Here is a 23,022-nt window from a genome sequence, read left to right as displayed (position 1 = left end):
AAGCTTGTTAAGTGTCAAAAATTACCTAAACTACCACTACAATTTGTGGCAGGTCAAATACCTCCACACTTAAGTCGTTGCTTGTCCTCAAGCAAACAAGATAAAAATAAAAGAGAATGAAATGAAAAACAAAATAAAATAAAAGTACTTGAGCATATATTGTACATGAGATTGGATTGGAGTGCTGATAATAGGGAGATTTGTTAAACAAGTAATTCTAGCTAGATGTCTAAACGACTTACGATTTTCACATTCAAACGTGCTAGTTCAGTATGTTATAAGGCAAACAGGCTAAAGAAAGTTAGACATATGACTCCATCAAAATGGACACACAAGTATAACATTTACGGTTGAAAACTACATGTAGTCTAAATGCTGCATACTCGGTTTCTTTTATCCATGTTTGAACTCTAATACAATATTTACAAGTATAAGCAATTCATGAGTATTTGTGCCAATATGAGTGAGATTTTCTCAATTTCTCATATTTTGATTCATTTCACTATGGTCACTCTTCACTCCCTTGGCTTTTAATCATTCTAGGTTTTTATGCCAGTTGCTTTGCTTTTAACCCTCAAAGTGCTTTTGGTCCCTCAGTTAATTTTAATTTTAAGCACACACCTGCAATGATTTTATACTTGTTATACTATAATTTTTCAATAACCATGGATTTATTCACTAAGTATTTGAATTTAAACAACCTATTATTCAAACAGACGTATATGCCTAATTGGAACGATGAAAATGTGCAAGTGTACACAATCGCAACAAGTAATAAAAGTGACAAGTAAGTGTCGAGTTATCGTACCTACAGAGACTGTAAAAAGGAATATTTATGAAATTAATGTCAAAACACTTTGGTGATGGAAAATATTTTGGTTTAAAGATGATTAAAAACTAAGGGTTAAAAACTAAGTAAAAAGAATTAAAAATAAAAGGTTCTAATGCACAATTTCAAATAAGGTTTAATCAAGATGATATAATTGTGTTGGATTAATTACATTCCTTTAACTTATAATTATTAAACTTATGTTTATACTTCTACGAACAAATTCGCGGCAACTCAGTAATTTGCTAACTACTGTTCATACATACTTATTAAATTAATCAATATCTTGAACAGTTTTCAATGTCAATCCAAACGATTAATCAATCCTCAAAAGCATATAAAAGATCAAGTGAGGTAATAGAGTATTTCTACCTTGAAACAGTTTAATCACAATAATCTTGCAAGTTATGCAAGGCATATGTATTGCCAAATACAATGCTAAATTAACTTCAACTACCTTAGAAGAATAAACATGCACTGATTAAGTATTGTGTCGACTAATTGCAATTTCAATACGATTTAATAATTAATTCATTAGTTATCTAACAATTAATATTGCAAGAATAACTTAGGCATGATTTTACTTAATTAAGCATTTTACTGAGGCCTATAACGACACAAACACAATTTCAATAATTCAAGTAGGCAAAATATAATCAACCCAACACAGATTAAATTCAAGCTAGATTGATTAAATTAACCATTTCAATAGCATAAATATTCATAAATTTTTTTTTCAAAACAACAACGAAATTTAAAGAGATACGGAACAAGAAGCAAATCCGGTGTTTCTCCGTGGCTTGACTGATTTCTCCGTTGTTCGTTCTTCGTTGTCCTCGGCTATCAATGTGGCTTATGAACACTTTAATTGCTGCTCAATAATGGCTGATGAGGACCTCTTTTCCAAGAGAAGAAATCAGCACTTGAATAAAAGAGAAAATGAGAAGGAAAAGTTGAGAGAAAGTGAGAGAGGAGAAGAGAGAATGAGAGTGTGAGGGATGAGTTGAATGATCAGCAATGGGTGGATTTTATAGATGATTGTTGCTGCTAAAAATAGCAAATTCCATCAGCCAAAGAGACCCCCCTTGGCTGGCCACACATATGGCAAAGTTGAGAGATTCAACTTTGCTAAAAATAGCCCAGGGTAAATCCATAAAGCCACATTTTTTGTAGGGGTTTGAATGCAAGGTTGAAAGTTGTTCAAGGGCTTCTTTGCAAGCTTATTTAGTCAGCTAAAATGCTGATTTGGGTTAGCATATGGACGATTCTGGGCAGCCGAATTAGTGGCTGGTTCGGTTCACTAGATTCGGACCAATGCGGTTCAACTAGACCCTTTTTTTCCATAATTAATTAATAATAATTTATTTAGCCCAAATTAAATTAGGAATAAATTAAAATTAATTATATTATGAATTAACACACATTTTTGGACCATCTTAGGTTGGAAATAAATTTTCCTCGATGCTTCAAATTTTTTCTCGATTTTATTCTTCGAGCATTGTCTGCCGAGCCAATGTTCGCCTTTTGTGCGAATCTGTCGAAAATAGTCAAAATTAATCAAAATTAACTATAAAATTAATTAAAATTCATCATGTTCATATTTTTAACATAATTTAATTATTTTATAATATTTAATTATTTTTCGACAAGAATTTAACCGAAATAGCATGATTTCAGGTTAAAAAGGGCATGTAAAAACACTTAAATTTTCGTGTTTCCACACCCCCAAACTTAATTCATTGCTCGTCCCGAGTAATGCACAAATTTGAAAAGAATTTTATTGGAAACAATTTTTGAAGAACTCTTTTAAAACAACATTCTTCCCCAAATCATGAAATCCATATACTTATGCTCAAAAACAAGAAATTTGATAATTATACTACTCAGGTATATATATCGTTCAAATAAATCTCAACAATTACTACAATAGCAAAATTAGACTAAATGTTTCTTAATAAAGACATGTTAATCCCTACCAATTTGATTTTAATCCCTTATTCAAAATTAAACGGCAATCATTAAGCTTAATTGATGTCTTCATATGTTGAACAGAGCAATTTCTCTCCACTAATGTAGGTAACATTGGAACTTTGAATCAATAGGTCTTTAACAAGGTTGTAACATGGCTGGGCTTAGGGGTAGGTAAAAGATAGATAATGTTAGGTTTAAAAAAAACCATAGACTCAGCTTGTATCGGGCCTTTCGAAATAATTACCTTTAATACATCAACTGTTCTTTCCTTTTCACATGCTCTTTAGTGCAATATACTTCAAGTACATATGCTTTTTTTTTTCGAGTATTTTACTGCATGTACTACAATTTTTAGAGCATTTCATACTTCTTTGCAATTCCCCCAAACTTATTTTCAAAGAATACTCTGAATAGTACTGAGTCTAGTGTTTGGGACATTTTTAAGATAATTAAGAAAAGTGATGGCTAACTTTGTAAGGGTTCAAATAAAATTAGGCCATAAAGTCACAAAGTTGGGTTTCAAAGGATAAAAATTTCATCATGGTTGGCTTGAAAGGCTCAAACGGTCCAAACAATAGTTGCCTAAATCATTCTCAACGTTCCATGCTTCCTAGGATTTCTCAAGAAACTACTAATTCAATTCTAAAGACTTAAACTTTCATGCATGCCTAACTTTCCTAAAGAACTAAAATTTTATGGTATGATTTGCATGCTTTATTAGAAATACATTTCATGTCATTATTAAGTTAACATAACAATTTATTGAAATAATCAAACTTTATTCATACTTAAATTTAGCATACTTAACAAAATTAAACTTTATTGAACAAAAATATATCATATTCATAATTAAAAGAAAAATTTTATTCTGAGTGGAAATAATTTCAATTTTTGGTCCCCCAACTTAAAATGAACAATGTCCTCATTGTTTAAAGTGAATAGATACTATACACCAGGTAGGATTCCAGAAAAGTGGAGGTGAGTCAATTTGACTGCTTAAGTACCAAGCTCTTCCTAGATCCAACCCTAGACATGTATATACCTATTTCCACACTTTAGACTTTACTACTTGTCCATATTTACTTTTGATTCACATCTCTTATTTTATTGTGCAGAAATAAAAAATTCCTAATTAATCCTAATTCTAAGCTAAGTTGATAAAAATTAATATATAAATTATAAATAATATAATTGTATATTAAAGTTTATCAAATTATTAATAATATTAAAGATATTTATTCTAGATGCTTTTTGAAAATATTCACAAAGAAAGACTTGGATCAAAATTGACCCTTTTATTTGAAACTAAAAATTTAATTTTCCATTTAGGGGATAATTTCTTGGAAAATTCTGTCAAAATAAATTCCCAGGAAAGATTGAAGGGGTCACAAACGGTCCCGCTTAAGTTCCAATCTCCTAGTTAAAATTTATTTAAACATACTTTACCTGAAAATATACCCTAAATCATTTATTCAAAAAGAAAAACGAAAAATTAAGTATCCAAAAAAATGAATGAGATTTTATCCCGTTCAATTTTATCTCCCTAATAATGTTTTAGACGCTGAGCATTAACTCAGAAATTACCTCTCTTACCTTGGAGTTCAACAACTCCGTATGGATAGACTTAGTGAATCGTAAATGGACTGGACCAACGTGATTTTAGCTTACCTGGAAAGAACTTCAATCTGGAATTGACAACCAAGACTTGCTGACCTGCTTCAAATTCTCGAACTCGAATGTGGTTGTCATGCCATTTCTTGAGTCTTTCTTTAAGTACTTTGGCATTTTCATATGCGAACATTCAGAACTCTTCTAACTCATTGAGTTGGAACATACGTTTCTCTTTCTCGAGCTTAGGATCCAAATTAAGTTGTTGAAGAGCCCAGTAAGCTTTGTGCTCTAACTCCAATGGTATATGGCAGGCTTTCCCAAAGACCAACCTATAGGGTGACATGCCTAACGGTGTCTTGTATGCTATCTGTAAGTCCACAAAGCATCATCTAATCTTGTAGACCAATCTCATCAGTTCGGGCAGAGTACCTTCTCAAGTATGCCTTTGATCTCCTTATTTGCCAGTTCAGCTTGCCCATTTGTCTGCCGATGGTAAGCTGTTGCAACCTTGTGTTTTACTCCGTGCTTGTCTAATAACCATTTTAACCACTTGTTCACAAAGTGGGATCCTTCATCACTGATGATAGCTCTTGGGGTTCCAAACCTTGTGAACACATGCTTCTATAGAAACTTCATCATAACCTTAGCATCGTTTATCGGATATGCCTCAGCCTCGACCCACTTAGACACATAGTCTACTGCTACTAGTATGTACTTGTGACCGCAAGATGGAGGAAAATGACCAAGAAAGTTAATACCCCATACATCGGACAACTCTACCTCAATGATGTTTGTTCGAGGCATCTCATTTCCGTTAGTGACATTTCCAACCCTTTGACATTGATCACAGCTCTTCACGTAAGCATATGCATCCTTGAATAGTGTTAGCCAAAAGAATCTAGCTTGCAATACTTTGGCCGCTGTACGTGTACCTCCGAAGTGTCCCCCACTTGGAGCTGAGTGACAGTGGTATAAAATCTTTGGTATTTCCCTTCTGCCACGCATCTCCTGATCATCTGATCTGTACACTTTTTAAACACATATGGCTCTTCCCAGAAATAGTACTTCACATCGTGAAGAAACTTTTTCCTTTGTTGATACGTCTTATCAATTGGCACCAAACCACAAGCTAAATAGTTAGCAATATCAGCAAACCAAGGGGTATTATGGACATGATTTACCTTCAGGATATGTTCGTCTGGAAACGTCTCCTGAATTGGTATAAGAGGAGAATTCCCTTTTTGTGGCTCCAATCTAGACATGTGATATGCTACTTGATTTTCGACTCCCTTTCGATCTTGAATTTCAAGATCAAACTCTTGAAGTAGAAGTACCCATCAGATTAGCTTCGGCTTAGCGTCTTTCTTCGCAAGTAAATACTTAATTGCCGAGTGGTCTGTATAGACTGTCACTTTGGTTCCTACCAGATAAGATCGAAACTTGTCGAAAGAAAACACAATAGCAAGTAACTCTTTTTCTTTTACCATATAATTTAGTTGAGCTCCTGTTAGGGTTTGACTTGCATAGTAGATGGGATGAAAAACTTTGTTCCTTTGCTGGCCCAAGACAACTACAATTGCGAAGTCACTTGCGTGACACATCAATTCGAATGGAAAATCCCAGTCTGGTGTGACGATTATGGGTACCGTGACTAATCGACTCTTCAAATTGTTGAAGGATTTTAAGCATTCCTCATCAAACTTGAATATAGAGTCATTCTCCAATAATTTGCATAAGGGTTCAGCAACTTTGGAAAAGTCCTTGATAAATCTTCGATAAAAACCGGTGTGGCCTAAAAAGCTCCTAACACCCTTTACAGATGTTGGAGGTGGGAGTCTCTCAATAACGTCTACCTTTGCTTTGTCTACCTTGATCCCATGTCTCGTTATCTGATGCCCTAGAACAACTCCTTCTCGTACCATAAAATGACACTTTTCCTAATTGAGTTCGAGATTCGTTTCTTTGCATCGCCTTAGTACCTTAGTTAGATTGGCTAAGCAATCATCGTAAGTATCTCCAAATACTGAAAAATCGTCCATAAAAACTTCCAAATATTTCTCAACCATGTCTGTAAAAATAGACATCATACATCTTTGAAATGTAGCAGGTGCATTACATAAACCAAATGGCATGCGTCTAAATCAAGCGTACCGTACAGGCAGGTGAATGTCATTTTGTGTTAATCTTCTAGTTCTACTATAATCTGATTATACCCTGAGTATCCATCGAGAAAACAGTAGTAACCTGATCCTGCGAGTCTATTCAGCATCTGGTCCAAGAACAACAATGGAAAGTGATCTTTCCTAGTCACCTTGTTCAGCTTCTGGTAATCGATGCAGATTCTCCATCCAATAACCGTTCTAGTCAGTATCAACTCGTTGTTTTCGTTCTCTACGATCGTGATACCTCTTTTTTTTGGCACGCACTGGACCGAGCTTACCCATGAACTATTTGAGATAGGATAGATGATACCTGCATCTAACCACTTGATGATCTTTTTTTTACTACGTCCTTCATGATGGGATTTAGTCTCCGTTGTCCATCGATCGTCCCTTTTTTGCCATCTTCCAGGATAATATTGTGCATGCATACAGATGGAATAATACCTCGATTATCAGCTATGGTCCATCTGATGGCCTTCTTAAATTGTTTCATAACTAAGATAAGTTTCTCTTCTTGCTTAGTAGTCAATTCTGCTGAAACAATCACAGGCAGAGTAGAAATGTTACCTAAATAAACGTATTTTAAATGAGAAGGTAATACCTTGAGTTCTAATTTAGGTAGCTCCTCGATTGACACTTTTGGTTGGGAATAGTCCCTCTTTTCTAACTCCAAAGATTCAAAACAGGATTGCGGATTAAATCCCCTTTGATTAGCTTCTAGCAAAGCTAAGTATTCATCCTCCTCTTCATCATTTGGAGGATTCAATGTCAAAATTCATTCCAGTGGGTCCTCAACATAGTTGAGGTCATTCTTCACTATTAAATCCTCTAAACTGGACACTGCAGAGCAATCATCCATTGTGTCAGGAAATCGCATAGACTTAAAGACGTTAAATGCTACCTGATCATCCTGAACACACATAGTGAGCTCGCCCTTTTGCACATCAATAAGGGTCCTTCCAGTTGCTAGGAACGGCCTTCCTAGGATGATTGGTACTTCTTTGTCTGTTTCAAAATCTAGAATTATGAAGTCAATAGGAAAGATAAACTTATCTACACATACCAATATGTCCTCGATTTTTCCTTCTAGATGTGCTAAGGATCGATCTACTTGTTGAAGCGTAACTGTAGTTGGTCTAACTTCTCCTATCCATAACTTCTTAAATATTGACATAGGCATCAAGTTGATACTTGCACCTAAGTCACATAATGCCTTACCATAATATGTTGCCCCAATGTTGCACGGTATGGTAAAACATCCAAGATCCTTCAATTTTGGGGGTAGTTTTTCTTGAAGATATGCACTGCATTCCTTCGTCAAGCTACCGTCTCAAATTCTCCAAGTCTTTGTTTCTTAGACAAGATATCTTTCATGAACTTGATGTAGTTCGGCATTTGCTCAAGTACTTCAACCAACGGGATGTTGATGTGAAGTTACTTCAGTATGTTAAGGAACTTCTTGAATTGAATCTCCTGCTTCTGTTTCTGAAGTCTTTGAGGGTAAGGTGGTGGTGGTTTCATTACTGGGACTGATTCTGGTTGATTTGTCTTTGGCGGCAATTCTGCATCTAATGACATTGTTAGTTGATCAGAATTAGCTGGTCCTGAGGTTACTTTGTAGGGGTTTTGCAGATTCTGGTTCTAGTGAAACTGGAATTTCAACACTTGGTTGAACTTCTTCTAAATCTTGAGCGTCAGCTGGCTCCTTTTCAACTTCGACAGTGTTGGGCTCTACTGTCTTTCCGCTCTTCAATTTCAACGCTTTACAATGTTCCTTCCCCCGATTTCTCAAATTTTTCGTGTCACTAGGTAGAGTACCTTGTGGTCGGTTCCTGAGTTCAGTAGCAAGCTGGCCCACTTGATTCTCCAAATTCCTTAGAGTGGCATCGTTTTTCGCCATGTATGCCTTCAATAAATTCTCTAAGCTATTAGATGGTTTCACTTGGGTTGGTTTCTGAATTTGTTGGGGGAAACTAGACGGCTGAGTTGGTCTAGGTTGGGCGTAAGTGTTACTGGTTTCAGCTCCTTGGTTACTCTAAGAAAAATTCGGGTGATTTCGCCACGATGAGTTATAAAAGTTGAATTGCAATCCTTGCTTCCCTCGGTTTTGGTTTTGGTTTTGGTTACCCATGTAATATACGGATTCAGGGTTCGATAGACATTCTTCAAATAAATTCTTTCCTCACAATACACATAGGCTATATTCTCAAATTGGTTAGGTGGTTAGGCTGCAAAACTGTTAAACCTATTAGTGGTAAGATTCTTAAGCATTGAGGATATTGAAGATACCTGAGATGCAAGTGAAGTGAGAGCGTCCTCTTCATGTATTCTAGCAACTAGTCTTCCTGACGCTGCTCGATTGGTTGGCCATTAATAATTGTTGCTGGCGATCCTCTCAATAATTTCGTAAGCCTTATTATAAGACTTAGAAACGAGAGCACCATTAGCTGAGGCGTCCACTACCATCCTCGTGTGAGCGTTGAGACCATTATAGAATGTCTCAAGTTGAATGCAATGTAGGATTCCATGATGAGGGCACTTTCATAATAACTCTTTGTACCTTTCCAATGCCTCATACAGGGACTCATCATCCATTTGTTGGAAGGCAGTGACTTCATTCCTCAACTTGGCATTCTTGCTCGGTGGGAAATACTTTATGAGGAATCTCTCGGCTAACACTTGCCATGTAGAAATAGAGTTCGGTGGCAATGAGTTCAACCAGGCATGAGCTCTTTCCTTTAGGGAATATGGGAACAACTTTAGTCGTAATGCATCTTCGGGTACTTCGGCTAACTTGAAAGAATCGCTCATTTCCATAAATAGTCTTAAGTGAAGATGAGGATCTTCATTAGGCATTCCATTGAATTGGCCCACAGTCTGAAGCATCTGGAACATGACTAGCTTTAGCTCAAATTGTTGTGCCTCGATTTCGGGTCTCCTAATACCCGAATTAAGATCATTAAATACTGGCACAGCATACTGTCGTAAAGCTTTATCCCTATCATCACCAATAAGGATAGGATTCTGAGCAAGGTTTGCTCTATTTCCTTGATTCATATTCTTAAAGTTTATCTCTTCGGTCCTTCTCTATTTCGCTTGTCTTTTTCGCTGTCGAAATGTTCGTTCTATTTCAGGGTCCACAGGGAGTAAGTCGATAATCTGGTCAATACTCATAAACACCTGAAATAATCACAGAAAGATTAAGTAAGTAAACATTTAAACAGGAAAATAAATAAACAAAATATAAACGCAGATTCACAAATAATGACTTTTTTTTAAAACAGTCCCCCGCAACGGCACCAAAAACTTGGAATGACGAAAATGTGCAACTGTACACAATCGCAACAAGTAACAAAGTGACAAGTAAATGTCGAGTTATCGTACCTACAGAGACTGTAAAAAGGAATATTTATGAAATTAATGTTAAAACACTTTGGTGATGGAAAATATTTTGGTTTAAAGATGATTAAAAACTAAGGGTTAAAAACTAAGTAAAAAGAATTAAAAATAAAAAAGGTTCTAATGCACAATTTCAAATAAGGTTTAATCAAGATGATATAATTGTGTTGGATTTATTACATTCCTTTAACTTAGAATTATTAAACTTATGTTTATACTTCTACGAACAAATTCGCGACAACTCGGTAATTTGCTAACTACTGCTCATACATTCTTATTAAATTAATCAATCTCTTGAACATTTTTCAATGTCAATCCAAACAATTAAACAATCCTCAAAAGCATATAAAAGATCAACTGAGGTAACAGAGTATTTCTACCTTGAAACAGTTTAATCACAATAATCTTGCAAGTTATGCAATGCATATGTATTGCCAAATACAATGCTAAATTAACTTCAGCTACCTTAGAAGAATAAACATGCGCTGATTAAGTATTTTGTCGACTAATTACAATTTCAATATGATTTAAAAATCAATTCATTATTTATCTAACAATTAATATTGCAAGAATAACTTGGGCATGATTTTACTTAATCAAGCATCTTACCGAGGCCTATAACGGCATAAACACAATTTCAATAATTCAAGTAGGCAAAATATAATCAACCCAACACGGATTAAATTCAAGCTAGATTGATTAAATTAACCATTTTAATAGAATAAATATTCATAAGCATGTTTTTCAAAACAACAACGAAATTTAAAGAGATACGGAACAAGAAGCAAATCCGGTGTTTCTCCGTGGCTTAACTAATTTCTCTGTTCTTCGTTCTCTGTTGTCCTCAGCTATCAAGGTGGCTTATGAACACTTTAATTGTTGCTCAAAAATGGCTGATGAGGACCTATTTTTCAAGAGAAGAGATCAGCACTTAAGCAAAAGGGAAAATGGGAAGGAAAAGTTGAGAGAAAGTGAGAGAGGAGAAGAGAGAATGAGAGAATGAGAGTGTGAGGGATGAGTTGAATGATCAGCAAGGGGTGGATTTTATAGATGATTGTGGCTGCTAAAAATAGTAAATTGCATCAGCCAAAGAGACCCCCCTTGGCTGGCCACACACATGGCAAAGTTGAGAGATTCAACTTTGCTAAAAATAGCCTGGGTGAAATCCATAAAGCCACATTTTTTGGAGAGGTTTGAATGCAAGGTTGAAAGTTCTTCAAGGTCTTCTTTGCAAGCTTATTTAGTTAGATAAAATGCTGATTTGGGTTAGCATATGGACGGTTCTGGGCAGCTCAATTGGTGGCTGGTTCGGTTCACTAGATTCGGTTCAACCAATGCGGTTCAATTAGACCCTTTTTTTACATAATTAGTTAATAATAATTTCTTTAGCCCAAATTAAATTGGGAATAAATTAAAATTAATTATATCATGAATTAACACACATTTTTGGACCATCTTAGGCTGGAAAAAAGTTTTCCTCGATGCTTCAAATTGCTTCTCGGTTTTATTCTTCGAGCATTGTCTGCCGAGCCAATTTTCGCCCTTTGTGCGAATCTATCAAAAATAGTCAAAATTAATCAAAATTAACTATAAAATCAATTAAAATTCATCATGTTCATATTTTTAACATAATTTAATTATTCTATAATATTTAATTATTTTTTGACAAGAATTTAACCGAAATAGCATGATTTTAAGTTAAAAAGGGCATGTAAAAACATATAAATTTTCGTTTTTCCACTACTCATGCCTACTCACTGACTTTTACGCGTGAGCATAAAAAAATGATTTTATAAGAAAATTTTTAAAGCACGTTTTACTTCAAGCGTATAGGTCAATTGTAATATTTGTAGTGTTACAATGGAACACTGAATTATTCCAATGATCAAACCTAAAGGAGATGACGATTGAGTGATAAATAGCATACATAAGTGAGTCTAAGTGGCTACTAATACGATTTTGTAGTATGACAAATCATAACAAACAATTTGTGCAAAAAAATTAATTATGCTAGTCTAGGGACTAAACTGCAAAGAGTATGAAACTAAGAAATTAACCAAACTAGCAGTGGTTGGTTGATTTCGATGTGGTTCATTGGTTCTTGAATAAGGGACTTAAATCGCTTATATTACTAAGTGGCTTCATTTTATCTTTCGATCTCAATTTTATTGACTTAGATGAATTATTTCTGATATATCTCTCGATCTCACTAGTTAATTTGTGACTAATGAACAAGTGTGCAACAAGATTACCTTTCAGCCTCACTTGCCTAGATATTCCCTTATGGGCGTTGTAACAACCCGTTTTTCAGTGGTGTCGGAAACAGTGGTTTCAAGGCCACCAACTCTGACGAGTAAGTTCGTAAATATTATTATTTAATATTTAAAATTCAAATATAGTTTTAAAAAGGTTTTTGATTTTATAATTTATGTTATATAAGCGATTTATTAAGTTCAAGTGGTTTAATCCTAAGGTCAAATGGTTTTAAAAAATGAGGTATCGGGATCTTGTTTCTATAATCCAAGCCGTAAATATTTTTATAAATATTTACTGAGTCATTAAGCGATATTAAAGTTTCGTTGAAAAATTTTAATGTTTAGATAGTTAATTAATAAAAAAGACTAAATCGTAAAAAGTTTGAAAATTTAATTCTACTAACTAAAGATATTTGGTTGCTATGGAAAATTAAATTCATGGGCTAATATGGTAAATATACCATATTATATATATGAGTGGGTGGTTGGCTTTGTCTTATTATGAAAAATATATGTTTTATTAATTAAAATAAAACAAATTATAAGGTAATAAAATAAACTAAAGAAAAAATCTTTTTCTTTTCAATGTTTTGTTGAAATTGAGAAAGAAGAAAGCCATTGTTAGACTTTGAAGCTTTGGCCAAGCTTCCATGTATACATGTAAGTCCATTTTAGTCTCATTTTTAATAATTTTTATGTTTTTGAGATCGTTGCAACTAGGTCCAGCTAGCCCGTACCTTCAATTTTGAAACTGTTAAAGATTTTGAATGTTGCCATTGATGAACCTTGTGATTTTGGATGTTAAATGACGAATTTGAGATATTAGCTGTTATTTAAAAGTATTTTATTAAGTGATTTTTGATGAATTTATAGATTAGGAATAGTAAAAGTACAAGGATTTGATGTGAAATTGTTGCAATAATGGGCTGTATTGGATTCCATGAGTATTCGGCTAGGCTCAATTTTGGGTTAAAATGGTTAATTTGCATGTTTTAGGCTGAGGGGCTAAATTGAATAAAAGTAAAACTTTAGAGGTAATTTTATAAAAATGATTAAACTGCATAAAATACATTATTTTACTGTCTAAATTAATAGATTGGATGAAATTATTAATTTAGATCAAGATCGGGTGGAAAATCGAGGAGAATGAAAATTTACCAAAATGCCCCTATACTTTGAGATTTTTTCAATTTTGCTAGGTAAGTTCGTATGAACTGTATTATTTATAATGTTGATTAAATTGAATTTTAATATATGATTTTATTGAAAATGAATCAATATATATATGTTCTTATAGAATTTATCATGTTATAAGACGGATGAAAATCCAACGACGTATGACGATTACCGAGCCTTGTTTGAACCTTAAGAATTCGTAGGATACAAATGACATGTCATTAGGGTTTACAAGTTTCGGATGCTGGTATTGAATGTTCTACCGATGGCTGAGGTCCGATATGTGCTGCGGATACTCCATAGCTTTGTGTGAGCAGCATCATGTAGCTTACATTTCGACCCACAGCTTGTGTGAGCAGACCCATTTCACAGCTCATGTGAGCATATTCATTTCACAGCTTGTGTGAGCATATATTTACAAGAAAGGACAAACTACAGTAATATCTTTAGCACACTTCATGTGAGCTATCCCGCGTATCCAATGATATTCTATTCGGTTCAACGGGTATGAAATTTATAAGGATATGGTAAGTGTTCTATATGAACCAAGACACGTATGTATGAAAGACTTTGAAATGATGAGCTACATGGAAAATATGTTATATTGAGATGGATGATAAATCCAATTGAATCATGCACAAGTATAATAGTTATCCATGTCCAATTTATATGAATCATGTTTAAATGAACTAACATGTGTCATTGATGTGCTTAGGCTTATTCCAAGCTTGTGGATATGATTGATGTTTATGATTATGCTTGTACTATGCATATGAAATGGGTAAGAAAAGAGAATGAAATGGTATGTGCGTAATTGGGATGTATTATGATGTTATAAAAGGTTTGATGTGATAAATGATGTATTTATATGTGAGAAAATTGCTTATGCTATTCATGAATCTACCTATGTCATGGATAAATACATTGAATTGGGAATTAGTAATGTTGTTTAGGCTTATGATAAACTTTGGGATGGGATGGAAAGTAAGTAAATAGAAAGATATATAATCTTATAAAAGGTTGATGATTATATTATGTCTCGTGAAATCCAATTTTGTTATGAATAGTCAATATATATACGACATTAATGAACTTACTCATTTGTGAGTGGATGTTTATGGTTGGTAAATCTTGAGGCATTGGTATAGGTTTATACTTAACATATAAGTTCATTATTGAAATGGAATGCTATGTTTAAAGTTTATACGAGCTTACTAAGCATTCATTGCTTATGCGGTTATCTTTCTCTTACTTTACAGATTATCAGAAGCTTAATCAGGTTGGAAGCTAGTCAAAGATCCATCACACTATCCATCGATTTTATCGGTAGATTTTGATGCTTTGGTCGTGGTTATAATGGCATGTATAGGTGGAATATGTCTATTGTTTAGTTGATGATAATGGCATGTAATGTTACTATGAACTTGTGAAACTTATGTTATTTTGATGCCTTGATGGTTGGTGTGCTTTCGGCACTTTGATGTTTAATGGTTGGTGTGTATAAAATCAAATTGATGCATGGTTTTATGGCCAAAGTGGTAAGATTTGGCATGTTTGCAAAGTGATCATTTAAGGCATGTTTTGATATGAAATTTAGTCGTATGTTTGTTTGAATTATGACCATTTGGACATAATTTGGTATGTATATATGTTGGTTGTTGGAACCATTTGGAAATGACTAGAATGATGACATTAAAATGGTTTTGATGCATGTGAAAAGTGGTCCCAATGGTAAGGTCATTTTAATATGTTTGATATAGAAACAAGTTAATTGAAATTGATAAATGGTTAAATATGCACATATATATGTATTTTATGATTGATGATATCTTGGCATTTTGGTGCTTTCATGGTTGATGTTAGAATAGCCAAGTTGATGTATGTTTTAGTGACCATTTTAGTATGTTTGTACATGAATTTGGCATGAAGTCATGGTGGTAAGTTTGGGAAGAAAATTAGATGAGAAATGTATGATTGGTTAATGGCTAAAATTATCCAATGTGTAAGCATGTTTGGTGTTGGTGATTGAGGTGCCTTTTGGCATATTGGTTGTATGGATAGATACCATATTGATTTAGCTCTATTATGCACGTTTTAGGTACATTTTTGAATGTTTGAAATACGTACACATGTTTTGTATGTGTGAGCATGATTAGGGTGAAGGAAATGACTTGAAAATGATCTATTTCTTGTCCACACGGCCTAAGACACGGGCGTGTGTCTCAATCGTGTCCTCTATAAGTTTTTATAGGTTGTATTTCGAAAGTTACACGGCTTGACACATGGGTGTGTGACTTGGCTGTGTGAACCAAGTTAGAGAGTTACACGAGCACGAACACGAGCTGGGACACGACCGTGTCTCCCTACTTCGAATGCCTACACGGCCTAAGACACAGGCTTGTGTCTTAGCCGTGTGACCCCTGTAGTATGAATTTTTATATATTTTGCCATGAAGTTCTAAATGTTTTCGAGTTAGTCCCGAATTATTTCTAAAGTGTTTCTAAGGCCTCGTGGGCTCGAAAAAGGGACGTTATGCAAGTGTTTGCATGGACTATGATATGATTTATGAAATGTTTGAGAATGAATGTTTTTATGTTAAAATTTTTCGGTAAAGCTTCGTAACCCTATTTCAGCGACGGATACGGGTTAGGGGTGTTACAGGCGTCACTTTCTAAGGTTTTAGATCTATTTGATTTAGTCTAATTTATTACAATTTAGTCTTTGATCCAAATATCAGCTTACCCACATCTCTATCAACCAACCCCCTTGTAAGTTTAGCTACTCATAATGAAAATAAAGAGGATGAATATGGAAATGAAAAACAAACATCCATTAAATTAAAGCTTAATTAACATAAAGAGTAATAATTAAATGCAGAAATATAAACTCTAAACTAAGAATGAAACAAAAATCATCATAGTCGAAAGATATCACACTATCACTAGCTATATAATGGCATGTATTTCTATACTTCACACATGCTACTTTCAATCCGAGAACCGACTAAATCTTAGCTCTAATACCACTAAATATAACACCCTTAACCTATATTCGTTACCGAAATAGGGTTATGGAGCATTACTAAAAACTTTTAACATAAAAGTATTCATTCTTAAGCATTTCATAAATCATGTCATAGTCCATGCAAACCCTTACATAATATCCCTTTTTCGAGCACCTGAGGCCTTAGAAACACTTTAGATACGATTCGAGACTAAATAAAAAAAATTTAGAACTTCATTGTAAAAAGTAGAAAAATTCGTACTACAGGGGTCACACGGGCGTGTGACTCACATGGTTGAGACACACGCCCGTGTCTCAGGCAGTGTGGGCATTCAAAGTAGGGACAAATGGTCATGTTCCAGCCTATGTAACACTCTGACTTGGTTCACACGCCCAATCCACATGCCTATGTGCCAGTCCATGTAACTCTTGAAATGCAACCTGTAAAAACTTACTAGGGACATACAGTTGTGTCACATGACCGTGTGTCACACACGGCTGAGTCACACGCCGTGTGGACAAGAAATTGGTCATTTTCAAGCCATTTCTTTCACCCATAATATGATCATACATACAAGCCCCTGTACCTATTTCAAAAAATTCAAAAATACACCTAAAACCTGTATAATAAAGCAAGATCAATATGGTATTTATCTATACAACCAATATGCCCAAAAGGCACCTCAAAGCAAGCACTCAAATCAACAACACATATGCATAATTGATCACCTTTCTACCATTTTAAAACATGTCTTGCTTAACTTATACCTTGTCATTAAAGCTTATCATTTGAATTATAGTTTTCATGCATCCCAAATATACATATATCTAACATATACATATTTGACCATAACTTATCCATATATACATACATATATATATATAGTTTAATTCCATACCAATTTATACCATAATTGACCACATGCCAATATCACATTCAAACATACAAATTTGGTTATTCAGAACACAACTTCAAATGACCATTTCCACTCCAACCATCAAGGCCATCTAAATGACACAAATCTAACAATATCTAGATGGTTCCAAAAATCAACATGTATACAAACCATATTTCAATCATGCACATCTATTCAAAACCTCAACAAAGCATACCATATCTTGACCATGTTGAGGTCAATTCATCATATATCACATTGGTCATTCAAACATACTTTAACACATTATCAAATTAACACATATCAACAAGGTACAAATGTACCAAGGTTTCAACACCCAAAATGACCTATACATGCCAAATTCATCAACTAACATTCAACTATTCATCAAGCATAAGTCCACCTATACATACCATTATAACCTTAACCAAGACATCAAAATCTATCGATATAATCGATGGATAGTGTGATGGATCTCCGACAAGCTTCCAACCCGATCGAACTTCTGATAATCTAAAAAGTAAAGGAAAAAAACTACGTAAACAATGAATGCTTAGTAAGCTCGTATAACTTTAGTCATATCAATCTATTTCAAATATGAAATTTATACATATTAAGAATAATCATATATCAATGCCGCAGGATTCATGAAACCATAATCAACAACTCACAAAATGAATAAAACCACATCATCACATGTACATATCATCCCTAGCATAGTAGGATTTTATAAAACTTTAAAACCTTTCAAATTTTCTTATTTTCATTTGCATTTCATTACTTTCCATTGCATTTACTTTCTTTAGCTTAAACAGCTATATCAATTCAACTCATCATTCCTCTTTTCATCATTTTACACTTTAAGTATGAACTTACTATTTCATTACCTTTCCACACCCATTTCATATGCATAACACACAAGACATAAGCATATCATCAACCATAGCCACATGCTAGTGCATTTAAACCTAGCTCATTTGGAATTAACCACATGATAAATCATTTAATAAGAAATTACATAATTTAAACCTTACCATTCTTTCACGAACACACGCATATTTTTATTTGGGCACTTACCATTTCAATGCATAACTTATAAGTAAGCATAATACAATCCAACCAATAGCTTGGCACATGCCTAAGCGTCAAACAACAACACATGTTAGCATACTTGAACATATTTGACATGAATTCAACATGGATAACCATTATACTTGAATATGATTCAATTCGGATATAACATCCTTCATAACATAACATGCTTTCCATGTATCTCACCGTTTCAATGTATTTCATGTATACCTGTATTTGCTCATATTGAACATTTACCATTTCCTTTCCAATTCATGTCTGTTGAACTGAATAGAATATCGTTGGATACCCGGGATAGCTCACACAAAGTGTGCTAACTTATATAACTGTAATCCGTCAATTCATGTACATATATGCTTACATGAGTTGTGAATAAGTATGCTCACATGAGTTGTAAAAATGGGCCTGCACACACGAGCTGTGGGTTAGAACCTAGCTACACGATGCTACTCACACGAGCTGTAGATTATCCGCAACACATGCCGAAACTCAGCCATCGATAGGAAATTCAAGAGCAGCACCTGAATCATGTAAACCCTAAGGATATGTCATTTGTATCCTACGAATTCCTAAGGTTCAAACGGGGCTTTGTAGTCATCGTACGTCGTTGAATTTTTATCGTTTCATGACATAATAAATTGAATATTAACATCTGTACATTAATTCATGTACAATAGAGTAGCACATTAAACAATCAATTCAACTCACATTTAACTGTTTATAGTTCATAACAAAATTACCTAGCTAAATTGTAGAAATGTCAAAGTACAGGGGCATTTTGATAGTTTTCCATTCTCCTCGATTTTCCACCCAATTTTGATCTAAATTAATATTTCATTCAATCTATTAATTTAGACAGTGAAATAATGTATTTTGTGCAATTTATTCATTTTGACATTTTCACAAAATTACCCCTAAAGTTTTATTTTTATTCAATTTAGTCCCTCAGCCTAAAACATGCAAATTAACGATTTTTACCCAAATTTGAGCCTAGAAAAATACTTATGGCATCCAATAGAACCCATTCATGCAAAAATTTCACATCAAATCCTTTTACTTTTACTATTTTAACAATTCAGTCCCTAATCAAAAAATTCATCAAAAATCACTTAATAAAATACTTTTAAATAACAACTAATATGTCAAATTCATCATTTAACATCTAAAATCACAAGTTTCATCAATGGAAACATTCAAAATCTTTAACAGTTTCAAAATCGAAGGTACGACTAGCTGGACCTAGTTGCAACGATCTCAAAAACATAAATATCATTAAAAACAGGGCTAAAATGACATACCATGCTAGCTTCAAAGTGAAAGCCAAGGCTTCAAAACCTTTCATGGAGTTTTAATTTTTCAAATGTGGTGAAAGAAACATGAAAAAGATGATAATGGATTTTGGTTTTGTTTTATTTTATTTTAATATACCAAATTACCATTTTAACCTTGGTTATTAAATAAAGAAAACCCCAATTTCATGCTCATAATTGTCCACTAACTCCTTGATTGCTCTAATTACCATTTAAGTTGCTTTTCCTTTATTTAATCAACCATTTAATCACTCAAATCAAATAGTGATCAAATTTTACATCTTTTATGATTTAGTCGTTTTAATTAATTAACTATTGAAACGTTAAAATTTTTTAACGAAACTTTAATACCACCTTAATGAAACCTCGTAAATATTTATAAAATTATTTATGGCTCGGTTTGTAGAAACGAGGTTCCAATACCTCATTTTTTAAAACTACTTGACGTTAGGGTCATACCACTTGAACTTAATAAATCGTTTATATAACATAAGTTATCAAATCAAAAACCTTTTTAACACCATTTTTGACTCATAAATATTAAATAATAATATTTACAAACTTACTCGTCAAATTTGGTGGCCTCAAAACCACTGTTTCCGACACCATTAAAAAATGGGTTGTTACACTTAGGGTCTTCTTTGAAGGGTGGATATCGTGATACCCAAAGAGGGTATCGCAATATCACTAAAGGGGTGTCTCTAATCTTCCATAATTTTGGAGGTGTTGCGATTCCAAGGAGTGGATATTGTGGTACCCTTTCCTTTGGTGCCATTCTTGCTCGGTTTCAACATCCAACATATCCATACACCACTCAATCACACGTTAGGCTCCCCAATAGCACTATTGGCTAAATTGGGTCACAAAATAAGCAAAAATGAGACTCACTTATTAACTTAAAATTTAAAAATAAAAAAAACTAAGCAAAAAAAAACACTATTTTGCTTGATAAAAAGGTCCTTAAATATGCTGGGAAAGCTTAATTTTCAACATTAATTTGTGGCAAATCAACTCCCCCACGCTTAACTCCTTGCTTGCCCAACTTATTTATTCCTAATGCAAACATAATTAGTTCACTAAGTTAAAATGTTAACAGATGTAGAGGCAATGTAAATGAACATATGTACAAGTGTTATCCATCAAAATAAATTATACATATGTACAAGAATTAGTCATGTTCCTTCAAACAATTGCAAGCTGTTTACGAATTATTGTGTTGGTGACTTATTCGGGTCCCAAAGGTCTTTTAAGCTTGTAGTGTTCTGAGGCTTAGGACGGTTTAGATTCAAATAACATATACTTAAAACGGGTTCAAGCACTAAAAACGGTTAAGCACATGACATTGTTCCCTACTCGTTTCTAATTTACTTTTAAGCTCACCTCATTATTTCTCCGAAAAGTTACAAAGTATTACGTAGAATTAGTACGAGCAAAAATTATTTTGAGCTTAATTTTAGTTTAGCACTATTTTTTCTTTATTTTTCACTCTTTCGTTCACATTTTTTAACGTACTAATTCATGTAATCCTTTCATCTTATTTTTTTGCACACAAAGCCACCATAATATTTCTACTTATCCCTCAATATCTATGGCTCGACGTCTATTACATAGTACAATTAAAGAACAAGACAAAGAAGGATGGAGTACTAAACTCTTTTAGGCTCAAGGCTTTGATATTAAGGCTCACAAGAAAAGGATACTTGAGGCACAAATAAATAGGAATTAGGGGTATATAACAATAGGTAAGCTTTTTGGCTCTAGGCTATATCAAACAATTCCAAAAGTCTTTCTCGAATTAATCACCTAGCAACATTTTTTTTAAGCATACATCTACTTAAACAAACAATTAGCAATTCAAATTAGTTATCTACAAGGATATATATACTTTATTCATCCTACGATACACGTTATACATTTTCATTTAGTTTATTGCCTCTATTCTATTATACACATTAACTAATTGAACTAATTAGTCTATAGTTAAGAATAAGAAATTATCTAGTATCATTTGCAATTTAAAAGTTTGGCAATTTTATGTACTTATTCGATATATACAACTAGTAACATATTACCTAATTATAGTCCAAGCACAACGCAATTACACAAAACAAAAACAAAAATGAAAAATATTTTCGGGATTTTTGAATAATTTAAAACAAAAATAGAAAATATTTTTGTAGTTTTTTTGAATATTTTTTGAAAAAAGGCAAAAAAAAAACACATTAACCATAAAACAAGAAAAATAAAACACATAACATTGTGTGCACTCCCCCTACACTTAGACTAAAAATTGTCCCCAATGTGTCCCCCTCCAAAAAAAGATAGGAGATTACTAGACTTCCCTCAAATGGAGCATCAAACTAGCTCGGGGGTCTACCTTCTTGTTGAAGCTCGCAATATTGTGTATTCTTTTAGGGTAACTCGCTGCCCATAAGACAAACAAACAAAAACAAAAACAACCAACACAATACACAAAATAAAAAATAACAAGAAACATTGGATGCATAAAGAAAAAGAAAAAGAAAATAACAAAAACAACTAACACAATATAGAGGCTGCATAAAGAAAATGAAAATAAATGCTAAAGCATGTAACTAAGCATTGGATGTGTCATCCTTCCACTGGTTTCGTCAATTCTTGGTATATTTCTTCCTTTGAGAGTGGTTTTTTTAGTGTGTGATAACTCTTGAAAAGAGTTATAATTCATGCCTTTAGACTAGGTCAATTGTCTGTATTTAAGTGAACTTAGTTGCATTCTAGGATATTATTTTAGCATTTTTAGAACATTATATAAAGAAGCTTGGACAGTGCTTAAATTTTATTATTTGTTACTTTTAGATTGAATGTGAAAGGGTTGTGTTTGGTGGTTTGGCTGGTGCAGGATGTGGAGAAAGAAATAGAGAAGTGAAGGTTTGCCAAGACAAAAGGTTGGATAATTGCCGACTTGTATGCCATGGCAATTCCAGGAAGATGACCGAGTCAACACTTAACGCATACCAGTCTCAGCCCAACTCTACTTGTACCAGAAAAATCAGCCTAAAAAAGAGGAAAAAGATCATGAGACATGGGCTAATAACCACCTACCCTAAAGGAAGGGGTTTTAAAACAAAAACAAAATCTAAAAAAGTGGTGAAGATATCTTGGGTTCTTGGATTTTACCCTAAGGAAAAAGCCTATAAAAAGCCAAATGAGGAAACCCAAAAAGACGAGCAACTGTGGAAATCCATAGGCAAACTAGAGGGTAATGGTTGAGTAAAGAAGGAAAGTGGAAGACGAAGGCAGCCCCTCTTAGCCATCACATGACACTGTGCTACTAGA

General features: G+C 33.7%; 1 non-coding gene across 1 annotated transcript; it reads left to right on the top strand.

The window, feature by feature from the left end:
• Positions 1 to 9,094: 9,094 nt before the first annotated feature.
• On the top strand, positions 9,095 to 9,201 carry LOC128042624 (small nucleolar RNA R71). The gene has a single exon (XR_008198139.1). It is a non-coding gene; the product is annotated as a small nucleolar RNA R71 (small nucleolar RNA).
• Positions 9,202 to 23,022: the final 13,821 nt, after the last annotated feature.

This window comes from Gossypium raimondii, chromosome 7, assembly GCF_025698545.1.
Source record: "Gossypium raimondii isolate GPD5lz chromosome 7, ASM2569854v1, whole genome shotgun sequence".
Lineage (NCBI taxonomy): Eukaryota > Viridiplantae > Streptophyta > Magnoliopsida > Malvales > Malvaceae > Gossypium > Gossypium raimondii.
Note: the sequence above shows the minus strand (reverse complement) of the source record. Positions and strands in the feature narration are given on the sequence as shown.